The sequence below is a fragment of the Oryctolagus cuniculus genome, chromosome 11, assembly GCF_051225735.1.
Source record: "Oryctolagus cuniculus isolate XC-2025 breed Fujian yellow rabbit chromosome 11, ASM5122573v1, whole genome shotgun sequence".
In the NCBI taxonomy this organism is placed as follows: domain Eukaryota; kingdom Metazoa; phylum Chordata; class Mammalia; order Lagomorpha; family Leporidae; genus Oryctolagus; species Oryctolagus cuniculus.
The window spans coordinates 72,593,141-72,602,812 of NC_142877.1; positions in this window are offsets into that span (position 1 = coordinate 72,593,141).

A 9,672-nucleotide genomic window follows, 5' to 3' on the forward strand; every position below is an offset into this window, starting at 1 on the left:
GAACTTGAGACTTCAAAGGCCATTAGGAGAAAGTTAATGCATTCTGTAAACTATGAGAACAAAAAACTATGTTGGCAAAGTCGGGATAAACAGATTCTTTTCATCAAATGATCTGTACCTGAAAAGAGAAAACTGTAGCACAATTTATCATCTGCAAAATCAGTTTATGTCGCACATATTCTGGTGTAGATCTTTTGACTTTTGTTCTTTAAAACTACTGAATGATACATTTTCTTTGACACTTCTTATGAGATATTCATTATTTTTCCTCTATAATCAATTTTTTCCTCAATAAAATTCAACTCCTTCTTCTTTCTTAGCATTTTATTCTGTCTGCCTCGTGTGGAATGGAGGAAGGCTCCAGGTTTTATAGATAAAATAAATCTGGCTTTCACCTGCATGAAGAAGTGTTGTTTTGTCTTTGGAGACTTTGTTCCTGAAGTTTCTAGGTTTTCTTATCCTTAGGTATTCCAATCCCCTCTAATACAATCTGTTCACATTATTATCTGCCACAATCTCTTCTCACTATCATTCATAGAAAAATGTTGGCAATCTGGGGTGTGTGTTTGGCAGTTAAGACACCACGTGGAGCGCCAGCATCCCATATCAGAGTGCCTGGGTTTGAGCCCTGGCTCTACTCCCAATGGTACCTTCCTGCTAATGCACACCTAGGTGGTAGCAGGTAGTAAGTAACTGGTCCCTGCCCCTCACATGGGAGACCTGGATTGAGTTCCAGGATCTTTTTCTCTCTGTGTCTCTGTCTCTCTGACTTTCAAGTAAGTGAAATAAATTAATTAAGCATTTCTGCAATCTCTGGGTGTAAGGAGTTAGAAGTTCAACAAGCTGGTAGTAGGGTGATGACTGCTTTGGGGGTATCAGAATGTGAGCTAACAGATCCACTTTGGGCTTTATTTTTGTCATTCCTCGAAGATTTACTATTCATCAACTGCTTACTGTGTGTTAGTGTGCTAAGGCTATGCATGTAATTACAAATCAGCTGGTTCCTGTTTTCAAGGAGCTCTGGAACAGGCAGATAACACATATTTATAGTTAGTTAAATCAAGTGCCTTAAGAAATAGAAACGTAAAGTACCATGGGAAAACATAGAAAGCCCCCAGTGCAACCTTGAGTGGGAGTGAGGATTGTCCGTCAAAGGCTTGCTGGAGGAAGTGATGCCTGGGCTGAAAGATGAGTAGGAGGTGCCAGAAGAATGTTCTAGAAAAAAGAAAAATTCTGTGCAAAAGTTCCCAGTGATGTTTTAGTGGAGAATTACAAGTAATTTAGGTCCAGGTTCAGAACAGAGAAGGAGGTGCACGATGAAGTGAAGGCGTAATCAGGGCAGTAGGTGTTGACAGGTTTCAGGTGAGAATCTTTTCTTCATCATCAGGCTCCACCGAACTAACTTGGGTTAGAAGGAAATGATGATACACAGTGGAAAGAAAACAGTTTTTGCAGTTAGGCAACTTGGATTTGAAACTTGGTACTGTCAGTAGTTTGTGACCTTGGGCGAAATTACCTAGCCCCTCTAAACCTCAATTACTTTAGCAAATGATAATAATATCTGCTCTACAGGATTAGCATTAAGATTAAATAATATAGTATGTATAGAATATTGTACATTGCATCCTGCCAGGTTGAACATCAATAATTATTATAGAATAAATTCCCATAATCAAGAATATCTACACAAAGCCCCAGACACATACTTTGGTGAATGCAAACTAGACTTTGGTTTGTCTCTAGTTGCCAAAGACATATTTATCTTGCTTGGACCTGTTTGGATTCTTCTGTAAGTTCACACAATGAATCCTCTGGGGTGGGCATTTAGCCTAGCAGTTAAGCTGTCAGTTAAGACACCTGCACCCCTATAAACCCAGATCCTGACTCCTTACTGCTATTGCAGGGATCAGCAGTGATGGCTGAAGTAATTGGGTTCCTGCCACCCATGTGGGAGACCTGGATTGAATTCGCAGCTCCTGGTGTGAGCCTGGCCCAGCTATTTGAGAAGTGAACCAGCAGATAGGTTTCTCTCTGTCTCCCAACTAAACAAATAAATATTTTAAAAATCCTCATTCCATTATTCAAAGAAAAATTTAGATTTAGAAATGGAGCTACAACTTTGGCCAAAGTTGAAAGTGATTATTTTGATCAGAGAAGCACTTGAGTAAATTTCTACTGTCTGAACAGCAGTGCTCCCAGGCTTTGACTTTGTCATCTCACCTCCCTCTCTAAGGGCTGAGCAAAGACCAGGAGAGTCTGGGATTCTATTGTATCACTTGAAGCTCTGTCCACCGATTCTGAATTGTGCCTGGGGCTCCTTATAGCAGATGGCCTGCCTCTCACACCCCACCATCATTTGATTCCAGAGTTCCAGTTGTGTTGCTTTTGGCTTTTCTTGCTGGTGAAGAGATTTATGTAGATTTAATTTTCTTCTGTCTCTGGCAGCCAAAGATTTTGATGTTTGTACTATTCATATGGAACTAGATCAACTACAACTTTTTTTTTTTTGACTTGGTGTAGGTTTTCACAGTAGCAGGAAATCAGAGTGATTTGTAGATTACTAAATCTTGGTCTTTGTTTAACATGTAATTTTTATAGCCAGTGAGAGTGAGTAAGGTCGTAATATTTCAGAATAGAAATAGGAAATAAGCCAGCATGAAAAATTACACTGCTCACTAATCAAAACTAGCAATTCTATAATGGATCTTCAAATGACAATCCTGATCCCTCCTTCAATCTCATTGTTGTCCTGGGAGTCTGCAATTCTTGCTGAGTGAATTTTGGGTGCTGATTTTTCTTTGATAATGTAACAAGGGCAAAATGTCCCTCACTCTACCCACACATGTGCAAAGCAGATGTCGTGTCATCAAGTACCTTATACATGATTTTCTCTCCCTGGGAATCCATTAGCCTGCTAGATAACAGAAAATTAAAGACCAGTTTTCAGGCTAAGGATGGGCCCTTTGTCCCCTCCAATCATCTAAAATCTCTTTAGGCCCTTCGATCTTTGGGCAGTTGACTCAGATAAGTGCTAAATGCTTCACTGCTCCTTTGGCTCCTCTGGGTAGGGGGAGTAGTATGGGTCTGATGTAGGTGGCAAACTGGGGATCCTCAGATCTATGCAGAGTTCTGAATCCTCCTGACATCAGACATACAGGGGCTGGAATGTTGGCAGGGCAACCTCTAGAGTGAGGCAGGTGGATGAAGGCCTGGTCAGTTGAGCAGATTACACAAACAATACTGATAGAAAGTCTCACGGCTTCCACTTAGCAGAAGCGCCATTGGCTGCTGCATCATAGTTCGACTTATATTTCTGCCCAATACTGCTTCTTTCCGTTCCCCGCTTTTTCACGGGCATTGATCTCAAATAAATATTCTGTCTCAGTAGCCACTTCCAGAGAAGGCAACTTTCAAGCCTCCTCTGTTCACCTGCCCTCTGCCACTGCTCCCTGCCATCGCTATACATTGTGGGGAGCTAACTTTGTAGGCTCTTTTCAAAGGTTGTCAGACAACTTATGTACAAAGGATGGAGGGCACTAGTCCCAGGGCTCTTCCACCTCCCCTCTCCTGTCTAGTACTTCTAATGACTGTCCCTAGCCTCTGCGCACAACCTAGCATTGCAGGAGATCAGGCAATGACTCTGGCTTCTCACCTCCTTGATGTTGACCTCTATCTCTCTCTCTCTCTTCTCCCCCCCCCCCACTATTCACAAAACCCCTCACATCAGGAGTGGCCTTCCAACCTCTCTTTTCTCGTCTTCATGCTTCAAATAGAGTAAAATTCTATAATCTGATTCACCAACTCTATCTCTTGATATGATAAGGGATATATTAAATTATAGAAAACTTTTTCTTAATCAGAAAGTCCAATTTTCAAATCTATAATCTTGCTGCATATTTTTTAAAAGTCCTATTTTGAATGCTAGAAATTATATACTAATTATTTCTCTCTGTTTTTCTGTATGACAATCTTAACTGTCCCACTTTTAATTCTCAGAGTCCTGCCCTCCAGAAAGCTTTGTACTCTAACTTTAGTTGGGGGTGTAGCCAGCCCTTGGCATGAATGTTAGACACTGATTGCTAACCATCCCACACAAACCCTTAGATGAGGCAAGGAGCATGAAGGAACCGACTTCATTATCTCCTCTGTCTTACCTCTTTCACCCCAGGAAACCCAATCCATGAGGCAGCAGGAGAAAAATGTACCATATTTTGGTTTAATTCAACAATCAATATGATCTATGATTTGACCTCAAAATCTCTCCCTGGACAGCTCAGATTACTGTTCAGTCTTTGAGAATCCTGCTCCTTTTTCTGCTTCCTAAAGGTAAGGGAAGAGGGGAGAATGGGTCGGGGCTGGCATAGTGCTGCAATGTGTAAAGTTGCTGTCTCCAGCACCTGAATCCCATATGGGCACTGGTTCATGCCTCAGCTGCACCACTTCCGATCCAGCCCCCTGCTAATGCACCTGGGAAAGTAGCAGAAGATGGCCCAAGTGCTTGGACCCCTGCACCCACATGAGAGACCTGGATGAAACATCTGGTTTCCAGCCCTGGCCATGTGGCCATTTGTGGAGTGAACCAGCAAATAGAAGATCAGTCTCTCTCTCTCTCTCTCTCTCTCTCTCTCTCTCTCTCTCTCTCTCTGTCTCTCTCTCTCTCTCTGTCTCTTCCTCTCTCTCTCTGTGTAATTCAGACTTTCAAATAAATAAACAAATCTTTAATAAAGGAAAAAGGGAAGGGAAGGTTGACAGACTCACTTTTTGCTATGGAGAAGGACAGGTATGAGCTTCTTGCTGATCTTAGTTGCTGATTTGGATTGCCCTGCAGCCCAGCAGTGGTTACTGTGATGGAGCTAGAACTGTCCATTTGCAAGGAGGCACACCAGCCCCCATTACTGGAATCTGTATATTTTGCTACTGGCTTCTCAGGGGTAGGGGGGAATCCTTGCTCTTTGCTCTAATCCTAGGCTTCTATTGCTCTCTAGCCTGGTCAGTGCCTCTGCTTTGTTTTCCTTCTTTTTAAAAGATTTTACTTATTGATTTAAGAGAGAGAGAGAGAGGACGGAGGGAAGGAGAGAGAAAAAATCTTTCATCCAATGGTTCACTCTCCAAATGACTACAAGAGCTGAGGTTGGTACAGGCCAAAGCCAGGAGCCTAGAACTCCATCTGGTTCTCCCATGTGGATGGCAGGAGTCCAAGTACTTGGGCCATCTTCTGCTGCTTTCCCAGGCGCAATAGCAGGGGGCTGGATCAGAAGCGAAGCATCTGGGACTCAAACTGGCGCTCCACTGTGGGAGGCTAGCGTTGTCATAGGTGGCAGCTTAACCTGCTGTGCCACAACTGAGCTCCACGGAGCCAGGAGCACAGCAAAGGCTCACTGATGTGGTCTTCTCCTACCACTGCCTCATAGCAGCTAGCTCCAAATTAGTCTTCCCCCAGACAGCCGTAGCCACATTAGCATTTGTTTGGTGTTAGGGGATGTTTCCTATCTCTCTGGGTGTTTCTAAAAGTGCTTCCCTCTACCTGCCTGTTAAAGGTAACTTTTTAAAATTTATTTATTTATTTGAAAGGTAGAGTTACAGAAAGGCAGAGGTGAGGGGAGAGAGAGAGACAGACAGACAGACAGACAGAGAGTGTCTTCCATCTTCTGGTTCACTCCCAAATGGCCACAACAGCTAGAGCTGGGCGGATCCAAAGCCAGGAGCCAGGAGCTCCAGGTCTCCCAAGCAGGTGCAGGGGCCCAAGGACTTGGGCCATCTTCTACTGCTTTCCCAGGCCACAGCAGAGAGTTCGATCAGAAGTGGAGCAGCCAAGACTCGAACTGGCACCCATATGGGATGCCGGCACTGAAGGCAGAGGCTGTATCGACTACGCCACAGCGCCAGCCCCTAAAGGTAATTCTTAAGTGCCTGTACAGAAAGGGCTCTTCCTTACCCTAACTCCTACTTACTCCGTGTGTTCTCATTCTGGCCTGGAGGGAAAACCAGCCCAGAAGAGGCTCTGCCCTACTCAAAGGAAGACATAGTTTAGACATTCAGGCCTAACTCTGTTAAGCTAATTTAGAAGCTAAAGGCAATTTTTAAAAATTCATTCTTAGAAAAACTTGGCTTTTGTGCTTATTACCTTACTTCAGTCTCAAACCAAAAGATAAGCAATAATCTCCATTCTACCTGGTATCTCTGCTTTTGAAGCACTTGAACTTCCTTCTTTATAGAGTGAGAAGTTGCCAGGTAACACAACTTGTAAGACAGGGAAATGTATTTGAATATGTGTACAACTCAAAGGGTTGTATCTGTTATAGCAGTAAATTTAATAGCTTTCACCTATGTTCTAGCGATTGTACTTTGCTTTCTAATTTTCATAATAAGCTTCTGGGAAGAGTACGATTACTCCCATTGTCAAAGAGATAAACGAAGCCCAACTCAACTAAAATCATGTGATTAACAAGGGATGGAGCCAGGATTCAAATTCAGGGGAGTCTGATCAAGCCTTTTTCTCTACCCCCTATAGTTCTTTCATTAGAGAAGAACTGGCTACAAAACATAATTTTGGTCACACAGAGCTTTGCATTGGCGGCTTCACTTTTCTCTTCAGTGACAAACAACTGCCCATAGTGTTTGAGGGCCAAGTTTTGTAGGTGCGCTGTGTTCTGTTGCTTCTTCTTCTGTAAAATGGAGATGATACCATCCATATCCCGCAGGATAGCTGTGAGGTTTAAATGAGTTCATACAGCAGGCGCCTGTGGAAGAGGGCTTGGCGCAGGCTGGATTGCGATGACTGTTGGAGGCTGCTGCTATGAAAGTCTTGGTAGGAGATCATCTTGATCATCAGGTTTAAAGTTTCCAAATCAAACACAGGAAAAAATGGGCTTTTTAATTTTGACAAACATAAACAGTTAAATGGTGTCCTGCTGTTTCATTTTCCCTTTTACCTCTGGGAAATGAGCCTCCAGTCAGTGGGAGGAAGGAAAATCCCACTAGGAAGGTTCAGGCAGAATGGAAGCCTTGAGTGTTCTCACACCGTCAGAGGTATCGCCTATTGTCCTCAGCTGTTTGCCACTTTTGTTCTCTGCTAGGAGCAGCAACTGCTTTGATGAAACATCCCCATGAATTGTTATTATTATCATTATCACTACGATTAATATTTTGCCTTTGCAGAGAGACAAGGACAGCACAGAGAGCAGAGTGCCTAGGTGTGCAGTCAGGCACACCCACGTCTAATCCAGTCTCTAATTAGCCTTGGGAGTAACCTAATCACCAGGAGTCTCAGGTTTGTCACTGGTGCCTACAACACCTGATATGACATGCTTCCAATGCCTGAATATTAACTGACCACCACAAGAGTTCAGTGAAACTTTTGTTTCTTTGACTTCTGTCTCCTAGGAGTCCTTTTCCAATTACCTTTACATTGGAAAGGTGGCTATACAATGTGTGCAAACAGAAGGAATGAGTTCTTGTGATCTAGAGCAAAATGGGATAAGTACTTTGCAATAATCTGTTACATATTTTATGAACAAATAGAAGAGAGGAGCTTGAAGCCTTCAAATATAAAGTCACAATAAGGAGAAGAGAACGCTAGTTATCCTAATTTGATCATTACACATGTACACACTTACTATAATGTCACCCTTTATCCCATGAAAAGATATCATTAAGTATTAATCATAAAATTTTCTTTTAACCATGTTTAAAGATATGGAAATGCCAACTAACTTGATTTGATCATCACACATGGAATATGTATCAAATTGTCACACTGTACCCATAAATACATTCACTTAAAATAATAATTGGGGGGGGGCATTGTGACACAGTGGTTTAAGGCACACTTGTGATGCCCACATCCATATCAGTGGGCTGGTTCTGTTAGGTAGGAAGTCAGATATGAGCTTATGTGTGTGTGACAAAGGCCTAACGAGAAGATGTCTATGTCCAGCATATGCATCTGCATCTCAAAGTCATCCCGATAATGTTTCAGGGGCAGCCCAGTATCAGCATCCTGCCCTGCCCCCTCCTACCTGATAACCTGCCAGGTGGGGGTCCCCGCCCCTTCTGCCTGATAACTTTCCAGATGCAGCCCAGTATCTGCATTTCAAATACCCTGCTCCGGATCCTGATTCTCCAGGGGGTCTTGCTCACCCTTCCTCTAAACTCAGGACAGCACCAGCTAGGCTTTCTTCTGTCTGAAACCTTCAGGGGAAAACTCAGATAGGAGCTTCTTAATATTTACATCCATAAAATCCTTTGTTTCAGGAGGAGAGGTGTGAAGACAAAGACTCATCTCCTTAAAAACCCCCAGCCTCAACTGGATTGCGCGCTCAGCCCTCTACCTCTGCTGAGTCGCCCACCTGGCCTGCCCAGGTATATTCTCTCCACTCAACCATGTAACCTCGCTCCTCCCCCCTAGTCTGAGCGACTGGGCACTCTCTCTCAGGTCCTGTCTGGAGAGGTGCCCATCCGTTCTTACGGATGTCCCTTCCCTAGTAAACTTTGCTATGTTGCTTTTTCCACTACTCTGCCTGAATTCTTTCTTGCGTGAAGACAAGAACCCTGCCGTTCACTGGTAACAGTTCGAGGTCCAGTGCCTCCACTTGTGATCCATTTTCCTGTTAATGCATCCTGGGAAGCAGCAGTTGCATGGCTGACTGTAACTGCACTATAACCTAGCCTGGACAGCAGAAGAAGCCATAGGAAGCGCCCTGTGACAGTCAGTCAGTCCCGTGTTGTGATTTTCCAGCAACTACACTGGTCCCAGATTACAGGCAGCAGATTCGCATTCTGTGTTTCATTCCAAATATGTGCGGCCACATGGTTCAGCAGAGCCTAGCAGAGGCTTTGTGAAGAGATTAGCCAATTATACTTAGGTAGCCCAATAAAAAAATGCCAACAAAATGCCCAGTACTCTCATATAAACCGTTCTCCTGTTACCATATTCCTGAGGGCTTTCAAGATTAAATTATTTTGCATAAGTGAAGTCAAAAGATGTAAAGATCCAAAGAATTTTATACTTGAAATCAGATTTTCTTGTTCTTGCGAGTTGAAGTTCAAAGAAATTGAATTCTGCTCTAATGTTACATTCTGCTGAGTCTAACATCCTCAATGCTTTGACAGAAATGAGGTTTGCTTGGTTGCTGTAGCCTCAGCTTTCAAACCTGGGATGGGGCTGTTTCACTCAGGGCCTCAGACATTAAAGAAGTCTTTTGTGGGCCTTTATTATGAGCCCCTTATTGGTACAGAACACACACACACACACACACACAGCCAATGCCCAGGACCTGAAGCCATTATTCCAGGCAAAAAGAAAAACATCTCAACATCTCAGAATCTGATGTTGCCAAGTATCATCGCAGACTCCCAGAAGGCTCTTCCAACGTGGAACAGACTCTGGAAGAACCTTGACTTGCTTAATTGTCTGTTACCTACAGGAAGCTCACACCTGCTGAGACTGGGGTAGGAGCAGGAAGCGGATTCTACCTACTCGAACTGTCTGCTTTTGCAGTGGGTGGCATTGGAAACTACAGAATTCTTTCTTTCCCAACTGATACAATTTTCCCTCCTGCATATTCAAAGGCTATTTAATGCTGTGTGTCCAGCACTCTGGTGCTTTCAAGAGAGTAGATTTCACCTAGAGATAGGCCTTGCATACTTTGGCGGAGGGGTACTTACAGCCCA